The 13,697-nt window shown below is 34.2% G+C and overlaps 1 protein-coding gene across 1 annotated transcript in view; it reads right to left on the bottom strand.

Annotated features, from left to right (window-relative positions):
- galnt9 (polypeptide N-acetylgalactosaminyltransferase 9) overlaps positions 1-13,697 on the bottom strand; it is a 186,438-nt gene that overhangs the window by 146,504 nt on the left and 26,237 nt on the right. The gene's annotated exons all lie outside the window — the stretch shown is intronic.

The raw sequence follows: 13,697 nt of genomic DNA on the forward strand, positions 1-13,697 counted from the left end.
TATTATTTTATAAATATATCTGTTTAATAAAGATGTTACATTCAAATGCACTAAAATATATTGCCTATATTCACTGAGAAATTAATTAAAAAATATTCAATTTCAAAATGGGATGTGCTCATTTATGTTGAGTACAGTATATATACTTTACATTCTTAAGCTTAGACTGAAGGTGATTTTGTCATTTATTGTTCATTAATAAAGCAAAGTATTGCATACTTCTCCATGTCTTGTGCTTGATATTCAAACTGTTAGCAAAGAACAATACTGTGAAATTGATATTGTACCATTTCCCGTATTTAACCATTAGTGCATATCAAAATACTGATACTTTCTACAACACTACACTGCACCGTGTGTTTACTGACAACATCTTATCTGCAGATGAAGTAGTTCAAACCCCTTTTGATTTCAATCCCACTTAACAAAGGCTCAGAAGAACAACAATCTATCTAGTCTTTTATACATGTCAGCTCAAAACACAGACACACTCTTCATGTCACACGCACAATATACCAATCCATTTCATTCATTTGTAAATGTTCAGTCTCCTTCCTGCTTCATCTTTTCCTGAGTCAATATTAAAATGGCTCTTTGATACAGTTCTATTGATTTGTTTTCTCCGGTTGGTGGTAAATTAATTTGCGTCAAGTACTTTAAGCTAAGGTCGGCTTGACCTTTTTAAGAGACTACTTTTCTCGTGGCTGCATAAAAATATGCGGCCTTTGTTTGAGAAAGCACATCAATTAGGCCTTCGACCGGAGGGACTGGAGAACAAGGTATCCTGGAGATCTGCAATTAAACATACATTAAAGAGAAGCGGCCATCAATGCGCTTCCCCTTCTGGACATCAAAGACCTTTGGAGAATGACTCCGCAATTAGCCGAGAAACACGTCAACAACTGTTTGTAGGGAATCAGAGACACAAACCAGTGCTTCTGGCTAGATGAAAATGATATAGAAATTAGATCAAAAGACACTGTATCCTGGGGAAGAAGAGTCACAAAGACAAGCCAAACCTAGTCAGCAATGATCTAAAATTGAAGTCAAAATGATTAGCCCTCCTGTGATTTTTAAAATCTTTTTCAACAGAGCAAGGACATTTTCACAGTATTTCCTACATATTTTTTTTTTTTTTTCTTCTGGAGAAAGTCTTATTTTGTCACCTTAGAATTATAAGGATTTAAAATTGGGATATTAACACATTCTTATCAAATGACAACTTATTTACATTATGGGATGTTTTTTATAAGTTACACAAGTACTGTTTGCTATGGAATGCAAAATCTTTGAAGCTCAATATCTCAAAATCATTCAGAACGCAGATTGAACCTTATAATTCCAAGGTGACAATTTGTTTTATTTTGGTTAGAATAAAAGCAGTTTAAAATTTTTTCGAAACCATTTTAAGGTCAATATTATTAGCCCCTTAAACCTCCTAGGGCTTGAGTGTCGACAAACGTGGACAGCACATCTTAGCTCTTAAGTTGCTATTTAAAATACTTTGAATGTTTTATATTTTATTACAGACATACAGTGTCATCCTGCAACTGTTTTGCAGCATTTGAAATGTCCCAAACCCTATTTTTAACTGTCCAAAAAAGGAAAAAAAAATGTTGCTTTTAGTCAAAGCAAATAAAAAAAATATATATGTTAAATATGCATTAAAAAACATTCAGAAAAAAGTGTTTTATGTAAATTCGGACCACGAGTCCACATATATGGACATCATTTTTCTCTAAAAGTACATCGTATCAAAAGAAGATACTTAGGTTTTATCCTAATGAGATTCCATTAAACCCAAATAGCAAAGAGAAATAAAAAAATGCAAGTAAAAAAACACCTTGGGCCTTAAGGCTATTAAGCTATATTTTTGGATTGTCTCCAGAACAAACCATTATTATACAATGACTTGCCTAATTACCCTAATTTGCCTAATTAATCTAGTTAAGCATTTCTGTGTGGAGTTTGCATGTTCTCCTTGTATTGGCGTGGGTTTCCTCAGGGTGGTCCGGTTTCCTCCACAGCCCAAAGACATGCACTATAGGTGAATTGAATAAACTAAATTGGCTGTAGTGTGTGAGTGAATGAGTGTGAATGGATATTTTCCAGTACTGGGTTGCAGCCGGAAGGGCATCCACTGTGTAAAACATATGCTGAATAAGTTGGCGGTTCATTCCGCTGTGGTAACCCCTGATGAATAAAGGGACTCAGCCGAAGGAAAATGAATGAATGAATCATTAGCCTCTTTCACACAGTAATGCCGTTAAATATCCTGAAAATGTCCAGACGACTTCACTGGTAAATAAAAAAAAACATACATACATTTACATAGGCAAGGACATTCCGAAATTCTGTTAAAGTGACTTCTAAACAGCTGCATTTGTATTTGTAAATATAGAAGGGGCTTTTGTACCAGAGACACCAAAAATGCAGAAGCGTGAACCGCCTCTAAATGTTTACACATTTGATTACATTACAAATTCTGTGTATGGATAAGTATTGTGAACAACTTCGATGAAAACATATGAAGGAACACTTTAGCATGTTGAGATGTACATAATATGTGGGTGTGGTTTCAAATCTCCCAGGTTTGTGCACGCAACTACTGGGCGGGGCTTGTGTTTCGTAGATGCGTTACCGCGAAACACCTAATAACTCGTTATCAAGATGACTCGTTTGAAGCACTATGAGTCGACTCTTTTATACATGAATCAATAGTTTTAAACACTGTACACTTACAGATTTAAGCCTTAGCTGGATATTTCACCTTAGGATATTTAACTTAGAGCTGTGTTACACACTACACGGAAGGTCATTTTCAAAAACTCCATAATATGGGCTCTTTAAAGCTTCCATAAAATCAGTGGTTCAAACTGACTGGTGAATTCAACATTACATCCGGGAACTGCAGGAAAAGCAATAGAGTGCATATGTACTATCTTAAGCTGCTTTTTCACCAGCAGGTCAAGATGAACCAATTTCAGATTTTTAAACCAGTAAATATGTTGAAAAAAAAAGCTAATAAAGGCACAAAAGTAGTATTTAATTTTAATATCTTATTTGCCCTAATGTACAGGTGTCAAATTCAGTTCCTGGATGGCCGCAGCTCTGCACCCAACCCTAATCAAACAAGAGTCCTTCAGTTGTGTTTGAAACCTACAGATAATGCTGAGTTCAGACTGAATGATTTTAGCCCTGATTTTGACTCGCCGACAAGTTTTGAGAAATCACCGATAAATGCCTGAAATCACAGGCAAATCTGTGCTCGTGCACGTGAGTGACAATCACACAGTATGAACTATCAAAGACGCGATCTGAGAGATGAGTCGCCGATGTCTGTGAGATATTTGGCATGGTAAATATCAGGAGCTGTCCGCGATTCAAATCATGCCGTGTGAAATGAGTTTTGACTGAAAATAACATCTGCGATCACCTACAGCCAACGAGAGAGCAGCATTCACTTGTGTGTGTACGTGCAGGCCAGCGGGAGGTTGAGGGAGAAGTTTAAAGCGCTCATTTTCGGTTTATTTGGACCCAAGAAATGGAGGAAAAACGAATGTAAATTTGGCAGGAGCACCCGTGTCTGGTTGACGTTTCATGCAGAAAGTTAAAAAAGAAAGTTGAGGAGAAATTGCTAACTCCCTTCAAACCCAGGTGAGCAAATATGTACATTTTCTACCCCATTAAAAGCTTCTTTCTCGTTATGTAGTTAATAACAAAAGATATACTTCGTGTTTTTGGCTGTGAGACGTAGTTTGGACGAAGTTGTCAGTGATTATTCCTATTGTAAAGTCATGCAATGTGAAAGCCCCTGTTACCGATCCATCTTGTAGTGTAAACAAAGCAGCGACAAAACGCAAGCCCAGATAGACATGCAGTGTGAAAACATCTGTGACACGATTACTTTGAAAACCATGCAGTCTGAACTCGGCATAAGTGCATTGAAGCAGCGTTAGAACTAAACTGTACAGAGCTATGGCCCTCCAGGAACTCGATTTGACACCTGTGCCCCAGTGTAATGTATTTGCCCTAACCAGTGGGGTTACATGCATTACATAATACATAACATTTTGATTAGTAATGGTGGTAATGAAACATCCAAATACATATATATTTTTTATTACTACTATTATTAAGCAGCATTGCTTTTACACCAGATAGAATTTCCATACATTTAAGTGAAGTTTCACAAACTAATTTCGAGAGGAGCACGTGATATGATTGACTACAGCTGATCCTCATTGCTAATCATTAGCTAGCCTGTCAGATCATTCTAAAACTACTATAAATATCCTGCCTAAACTTCATTCCTTATCTTCGTTTTTGGAAAACCCCCCCATCCTTCCCTTCTCCCTCCTCCTCTTTCTTGATCGGGCAACACGGTGGCTCAGTGGTTAGCACTGCTGCCTCGCAGTAAGAAGGCCACAGGTTCAAGTTCTAATTGAGCCAGTTGGCACTCCCTGCGTGGAGTTTGCATGTTCTCCCTGTGTTTGCGTGGGTTTTCTCCGGGTCCTCCGGTTTCCTCCCACAGTCTAAAAATATGTACATAAGTGAATCGTAATACAGTCACAAGCACTTAACGCATACATAGCAAAAGGGGGCACTCGAGAAACTCCTGATCTCGTATGTCTCGTAATGCTCATTGACCAGGCGGGAACCTTGGGCTCATCTATCTGCGAGCTCAGGGTTCTCTCCCGGGACAGCATGCCAAACCTGCTATCATAGTCGAGCATTATCTAAGTGTGAACTCTTGAAAACGTAACTATTTTAAGAAGAAAAAAAAACACAAACTGATTTTAGACTACCAGGATTTTTTTGAGCTCTAAAAATTACAGAAATATTTTATAGTATAATAACCTCTTAGATATCAAAAGATTAAGATAATTTTGATTTCTCTGTTCATGACCTTTTTAAATGTGCATATTCTCAATATGCATTTGGGATAATATTTTCAGCGATTAATAGCTAAATCCTGCTCTTTACTTATACAAAATTCCAAGATGCTTGCCAGAGTGGACGACTGTCACTGCAATTTACTGTCATTTGGACTACCTTGGGCATTTTTACATGTTTACAAATTATTATGATTGCGTTTCCCTGTCTCTTATGTTTTTATTTTTTATACTGTACATATTTTAAGAAATGGTTGTGGATGTTTTTAGAGATGCAAGTGGGATTAGTGACTTAAAATATTTTGGGTGAATGAAATTGTCTTTTTCCTGTGTAATTATGTGTTTTATATTTTATATATTCTTATTTTGATGTCAATAATTGAGGACTTCTAGGACAACACATATACTTAACACACAAATACACTTTATTGAACATGTACACACAGACATCACCTTTATGCTATAAAACTGCAGGTCTTTATACAATAACTTATATGTGAGTGTAATGCAATAAAATGCACCTTTCGTAAAGCTGCTTTGAAACAATAATTATTATAAAAAGCACTTTACAAATAAATTTAAATTGAATTGAATTCAATTGAGTTGAACTGAATTGAATTATTTTCTTTCAAATTATTATGATTAGGTTTAGGTAAGAAATATAAACATGCCATAAGAAATATAAACAACATAAGAAATACAAATAATTTATTAATGCGGCCATACAGATATTTTAATTATACAAAATATCTCACTGTAAACAGTGATTAGTTACTTTACTTAAAATATAAAATAAAATAAATAAACCCGTCGTAACTTGGAATATTTTTTTTTTAATTATGCAAAAAATTAGTTTATTGAATAATTTTTAAGTAATGGGTTTACTCCCATTTTTAAAGTAAAGTCAATTAATCCATTATTTAATTACAGAGTATATTACTTTTTGTTCCTTAACTGTGTCATTACAGGCATATTTATAATGCAAGATTTCGTTTTTAATTAAATAATGCCGTTCTTTTTAACTGTATTAATTAAATCAACTATCATGGATTTCAAAAACAACAAATATGGAAATAATTTACTGTAATATTTGACACTGAAGATTAGAGTAATCATATGGAAAATCCAGCTTTTTATTTAAAACATATTTAAAATTAAACATTTTATTATTTATTATTAACATGATTAAAATTGTAATAATACTGTTTGCACTGTATTTGTGACTCTAAACCATTAAATGAAGACGTGATAAGCATTCAGCAAACAGAAAAAAACTAATTTGCGCTTGGGTCATTGTTTGATGATGGCTTGTGTGTGCTGAATGCTAATGTAAGACAGCGTATTGCCCAACCCAGGCTCATTCTGAAAACGTACCCCTATATACATGTCTTCAAAGCACCAAATATGTCCCAGGAGCCACGAATCCACCAGAGGCCGCTGTGTACGCTTTTTCAGGTCTCAAAATTTTCTGTGCCATTTGCACCTGCTCTTCTTGTGTAAATCACCAGAGATCGCTGTCGACTGACTGTTTGACTGACTGATCCACCCTCCTCCTTCCCTAAACCCAACCAATAGTGTTTTCAAAAGCACCGATTGACCTGCACAACCACTTCCCTAAACACAACCGACAGTTTTTAAAAGCAATCCAGAAAAAGAAACGCTCTCGCCTGATTTTTACCACATTTTCAGATTTTGCACACTCTCACCCTGTTATTTGTTTGTTTATTTGATTTTTTTTGGCCCCTGTTTTTGTCCTACCCGCTTACTGGAACTGTTCTTCACAGGACTCGAACACTGTCGTCATGGTCAACTCCTCTCTGCATCTCAAGTCTGCCAAAGTACATGACGAGCTTACTGGACAAACTAGTAACAAGCAAGAAAGCCATTAGTACGGAGGCAAGTGGTCAGCTGGTAAGCGCGATAAGGAATTGCGTCATACCACCCCGTAGCATTTTTTTTTTTTAAATAAACGCAACCATACGTACTTCTGGCAACATAATTCCTGATCTCCAGAATTGTATATAGGGCTACATTTTCAGAATGAGCCTATGTTGGTATTGCTGATACGAGGTTCCACTTCCACATCACAGACGATATTGTAACAAATACTTCAATCTCAGTTCTGCTGTTGTTGTTTTTTCCGGTAAAAATATCACATGCTTAATTTCGCATTTTTAAAACACTTTAAAATACGGAATGATCAATAAAGGCTTTTGTTGTGCTCTTCCGACACTTTGCCTAAATTATACTTTTTCTATATAATACCTAGGAAAAGTATGCAAAATCTTTGCTAAAAACTGATATTTCATACTTTGCCTAAAACCATCAGGCATTCTATACATTTCCTAGGCATTCTACACTACCTGACAAAAATCTTGTCGTCGATCCCAGTTGTAAGAGCAACAAATATTTCTGCAGAGTGGATGGCAACATCAACAGCCTGAGGTATCAAGACATTTGTGCTGCCCAATACATTACAAACCACAGGAGAGGGCAAATTCTTCAGCAGGATAGCCTCCTTCTCATACTTCAGCCTACAAGCAAAAAGGTCAAGGCGCTTCAGGATTGACCTAGCCCAGTCACCAGACATGAACATTATTGAGCATGTCTGGGGTAAGATGAAGGAGGAGGCATTGTAAATTAATCCAAAGGATCTTGATGAACTCTGGGAATCCTGCAAGAACATTTTCTTTTGTCATTCCAGATGACTTTATTAATAAGATATTTGAGTCATTGCAGGGATGTATGGATGCAGTCCTCCAAGCTCATGGGAGTCATAAAGAACATTAATTATTTTTCCACTGCACCATTACTTTATATTCTATATATTTTTGGTAAAATAAGTGTAATCTAGAGGCCTTTGCCTTTCATATAAGCCACTTCTGATACCAAATGATCAACTAGAAGTCAAGTTATTATTTGTTGTTCCTAAAACTTGGAAAGGCGACAAAAATTTGTCAGGTAGTGCATACAATACCAGGATTTCACACATTGCCAGTAACTTATACATGACACAAAAGCCTCTAAGTGCCATCTGAATGTTTTCTCTAAAATGAGAATTTCCCCGGCCTCCTATGTTTATGTTCAGTTATTTCTCTTTAAATGAATTGTCAAGAACTTATTTGACTTAAAAGTGAAACTGTTCAACCAACACACAAGAGGCTGAGAAAAATGCTCAATTTAGAAGACGTCTTCAGATAGCACTTAGAGGCTTTTTGAATCTGAACCCTTCAAACGCATCTTAGCACTGCACATGAGACTGATACAAACACATTTCACAGTGTTGCATGCACAATTACGAAAGTGAGAACCGCAAGCAGACATGTTCTTTTTAATTTTTCATGGTTCATTCCAAAGAAGATGCCTCTGAATTATTTACCGCAATTTTACTCTGTTCTACCTTATATGCTAAAGAAATCATTTTCATTGTGCTTCCGCTCTCTAGGAGAAACTTATAATAGGAGATTCCCCTCGTGTGGTGCAAGGGTCAAATATGTGATGGCTGGGATTGTGCAAGTCAGTCTGAGATATTGTAGGTAACACATGTTTGTGTACAGGAGTGTGAATGATTGCCTTTGTCAGGAATGCAGGCAGAAAGCATTATTGCCAAGACACATACACACAAAGAATCGTGATTTACACACAGCTTGAATCACAACAACTATAGCAAGCAAATGCAAGACAGCCATCAAAAGGTACAAAAGTGTGGGAAAATTTTTGGCAAGAAATTTTTTCAAACCTTTACATCTTAAATTAGATTAGTAGTAGGGCATAATTAAGCAGTGTTATATTAAGATGATGCAAATTTAAAAATGTGATATATTTAAATGACGTAAACAGTGTGATTTTAGCTTGCTGTTTTTAATATGATGTATAATCACTCCCAAACATGCTAATTTTGTTATCATAAACTCACCATAAATGCTATGTGTGTGTGTGTATATATATATATATATATATATATATATATATATATATATATATATATATATATATATATATATATATATATATATATATATATTTAACTAAGACAGATTTAAGGTCAATTTTTAGAAAGATTAATAGGATAGACCAGACACCATAAAAGACACCAACATAATGTTTAAAAATGCATTAAGGGTCCTGTTAATGCCTGATTTAGAAATCTATTTATGTGGTCAGTACCACAGTGCAAGCATGTGCGTCTAATATAAATCTTCATGTTCAGCTTCAAGATCATAAATATTTTTATTCTGGTGTGCACTGGGAACCAAGACCAAGTTTATGTCTATTCAAGCATGCCACACAGAGTCTATGCCAAAATTGGCATTGAAATCATGCACTTTTGTTAACTATTTTGTTATAATTTGTCAATTGCATTTTATTTTACATTATGTGTACTTACCAAAAAAAAGATTATTTAGCTTCATGAGTTAACGTTTTGTTACATCTTAAATGTGTATAAGTCTTGTTTTATTTTAGTTTAGAATCTGATATCTTGCTGTCCTCAGTTTGAGTGTGGCCTTTTAAGTAAGGAGTCATACAATTTTACATCTTGCCATCTATTTGACATGCACACATTGATGTCCTTTTGACCACCAATGTAATGACACAAAAAGTATTGACATGGTGTAGTATACACTACCTGACAAAAGTCTTGTTCCCCATTCAAGCTTAAGGAACAACAAGTAATTACTTTATTACAAATCATTTGGCATCAGAAGTGGCTTATATGAAAGGCAAAGGCCTCTGGATTACACTTATTTTACCATAATAATTAAATTAGGACTGTAAGGTCTGACTTTGGTTAGACAAAATTTCGTCACCTTAGAATTATAAGGTTCTATCTGACATTTTTGTCAAAATTGAGTTATTCACATATTCTTATTAAATGACAACTTATTTACATTATGTGATGTTTTTTTTATAAGTTGTTACTTACATTTTAAGACTTTTTATTTAAAAAACAACAACGATTTATCTACGAAGTTGAACTCTAGCTTGGCTCTATAAGGTTCTTTCTGTGAGCCAATCAGCATTTTTAATGGACGCACGAGGGGCAATCAGGATCAGCTTTCTTTGTCATTTTGCCGGATTGCTCCATTGACAGCGGGAAAGACCAGAAAGAAACCTAAAAATCATACAATATCAGAGTCTACTTAATAATGCAGCACCACACAAATTGAGATGTGTGTAAATGTGATGATTTAGAAGCATTTTTTGACATTGAGATGTAATGTTAAATTTTACACTGTTGAAATAGAAAGAAAGTATTAAAAAAATGTATAGATTAAATGTTAAATATTTTTATTTGTGTATATAGAGTCAGTGAAACACTTTTCAGTGTTTATTAAACTCATTTGCTCATAGTCTGTTTTCTTTTAAAGTCTTTAAATTTAATATTAAGCCTTGAAGGGCAAATACTAAATTTAATTAATGGGGCATATAATTCAATAAATATACCATAAAATGCAATAAATATAGTTCAAAAATTCATATAAAGCATAAAGTTTAATAATTATGACCATATTAATTACATACAATTAACATCTGCACTGTATAAAATATTTAACACAGCCTTGTATGTTAAATTTGAACAAGTAAATATGTTCATCCTAATACATTAAATAAATGTTATAGAAAGCACAAATGTAGCTTTCTCAAGCATCAACATATTGTATATATTATATATATATATATTTTTGTATTTCTTGAAAAGTAATGCTTCAGTGAATGATCTGCCAGATAGAACCTTATAATTCCAAGTGGAAATTGACTTTTCAGAATGAGATGGTTCTGTCTGCATTTACTGTGTTTTTTTACTCTAATTTGCAAATGTAAGAGAACTTTGATAATTTACACTGAGAGTACCTTTAGGGTCCCTGCCATGTTAATGTATGAAAGAGAACTGTTACACACATATTGTTTGTTGTATGGAATGCAAAAACTTTGAAGCTCAATATTTTAAAAATCATTCAGAATGCAGATAGAACCTTATAATTCTAAGGTGACGAAAAGTCTTGTCACTTAACATAAATAATGTACAGTATAGTAACTTTAGTCACAGTGCAGTGGGAAAAAAATTATATTGTGTTTGCCTAATATGAGCTTGGAGGACTGCATTCATACAGCTCTGTAATGACTAAAGTAACTTATTAATAAAGTCATCTGGAATGGCACAGAAAATGTTCATCAAGATTCTTTGAATTCATCTTCAATGCCTGTTCCTTCATCTTACCCCAGGCATGCTCAATAATGTTCATGTCTGGAGACTGGGCTGGCCAATCCTGGAGCTCCTTGACCTTTTTTGCTTTCAGGAACTTTGATGTGGAGGCTAAAGTATGAGAAGGAGGGTTTTTCATGGGATTTTTATGTTGATTTGATATCAAAGTGCCTACTGGGTGCCCAAACCTAATGCTTCAAAAGCTAATCAATCAATCAATCAATTAATAAATCAACCAATCAATCAATCAATCAATCCAATCAATCGATCTGGATGTTTTAATCCCAATTTTTTGAAGAGAAATAATTGAATCCAGATTAATTAACAGACGTGCTTGTTTATGTTTACTGATGTTTAGATGTAAATAAAAACCTACAATAAATGTGTTCATACGATAGTTATATTAAACACCAATATGTCCAATACACCAATATTTAACACACCAATATGTCCCTTTGTGAACATTCTGAAGAATCTGAAGAATTTTGGGTAAACAGACATTTAATGAAGGGGCAGAAATCCAAAAATATCTTTTTTGTGCTTTATCTATAAACAATGCCCTTTGGAATAACACAAGGCCGAGTAAATGATGACAGGATTTTGATTTTAAAGCAAACTAGCCTGCATCAAACTACACTAGCTTTCAAAAGGAAAGCAGGATAAGGATAGCCTCTATTATCTCCACTCAGTCACTTGATCTGTGCTTTAGGTCATGTTCTAAATATATAACTTCTTATGAATGACCATTAATATTCCAGCGCTGTTTCTAAGGTCGTTTTGGCCTCATATAAAACACCCCTGGACTGTTGCTGCATTATTAACATTCCTACCATTAATACTATCCTAGTGGGCAGGGATAGTATTCCACACGGTGATATTTCCTTTGTCTAACACAATGCTTTTTTCACTGCTAGCTATTGACTCTATTAATGTGATTCTCCCCTGAAGGGCGTTGTAATGCTAAAATGTGGGAAGTGATTCAGCCACTGGGCTATTTATAAACCTGTTCCCTTTGTACAGTGCCGTCTGAAAATCAACCCTGAAGTGTTGTTAGTATTAAAGTGCCATGGCATTCGGGGCAGGACAAGTCAAAGCTGCAAATAAAGTCGGATTTTTCACATACAAAACAACAATTTTCCTTTTCCTTCAGAGCATATCGTAAAATGGAGTAAGCTTTCTTAAATATATATTGAACATATTTTATAAACAGCTGAAAAGAGAAAAAATTTCCTCAATACAGAAAACTTCCATATTTCCTCAAAATTCTACACACAATACTCCATAATGACAACATGAAATTGATGCCACAAGCTTGGCACACCTGTCTTTTGGGAATTTTTGGCCATTCTTCATTGCAGTACCTCTCAAGCTCTATCAGAGATAGGATTTAGGTCTGGGCTCTGGCTGGTCCACTCAAGGACATTCACAGACATAATGGGCTCTATTTAAATGATCTATGCATAAAGTCTAAAGTGCAAGGAGAGGGCATGTTCGAATCCACTTTTGCTATTTTGAGGAAGGAAACATTCATTCTGCGCCCCGGCGCATGGTCTTACAGGGTTTTGCTTTTTCTCTTAATGAGCTATGAGTGTGTATTGAGCATACTATATATATATATATATATATATATGCACATACAGTTGAAGTCAGAATTAGAAGCCCCCCTCTTGTTTAAATATTTCCCAACTGATGTTTAACAGAGCAAGGAAATTTTCACAGTATGTCTGATAATATTTTTTTCATCTGGAGAAAGTCTTATTTGTTTTATTTCAGCTAGAATAAAAGCAGTTTTTAATTTTTCTTAAATGCATTTTAAGGTCAAAATTATTAACCCCCTTTAAACTATTTTTTTTCGATAGTCTACAGAACAAACCATTGTTATACAATAACTTGCCTAATTGCCCTAACCTGCCTAGTTAACCTAATCAACCTAGTTAAGCCTTTACATGTCACTAAGCTGTATAGAAGTGTCTTGAAAAATATCTAGTCAAATATTATTTACTGTCATCATGGCAAAGATAAAATAAATCAGTTATTAGAAATGAGTTATTAAATCTATTATGTTTAGAAATGTGTTGAATAATTATTCTCTCCGTTAAACAGAAATTAGGGATAAAAATTAACAGGGGGGCTAATAATTCAGGGGGGCTAATAATTCTGACTTCATCTGTATATATATATATATATATATATAACAAGACTGGTCTCCATTGCCCTTTAGTGTATGAATGAATAAATGATTCAATTAATTCATTGATATGTTCATTCATTCACTCTTTTTTGTCATAAATCATTGTCCCTAAATTTTCCTTAATTTTTAAATAACTAAAAAAGGTTCTTAAATATCTAAAATATATATTCAAAAACAAATATATTCTGCAAAATACTTAAATGTTCAAAAACAAACAATAAAATTACAAACAGAAAATACATTTTTAAAATAAAACACTTTTTAAGAACATTCAAGTTTTAACAGTATTTCATTACTAAAATAACATAAAAAGACGAATTTCTATTCATCAGACAAATGTACCAAGTGCACATCTATCAAAATTAAAAATCAAATGTAAGGCAAATTAAATCACAGTATCATGAGT

The sequence above is a fragment of the Danio aesculapii genome, chromosome 5, assembly GCF_903798145.1.
Source record: "Danio aesculapii chromosome 5, fDanAes4.1, whole genome shotgun sequence".
NCBI lineage: Eukaryota > Metazoa > Chordata > Actinopteri > Cypriniformes > Danionidae > Danio > Danio aesculapii.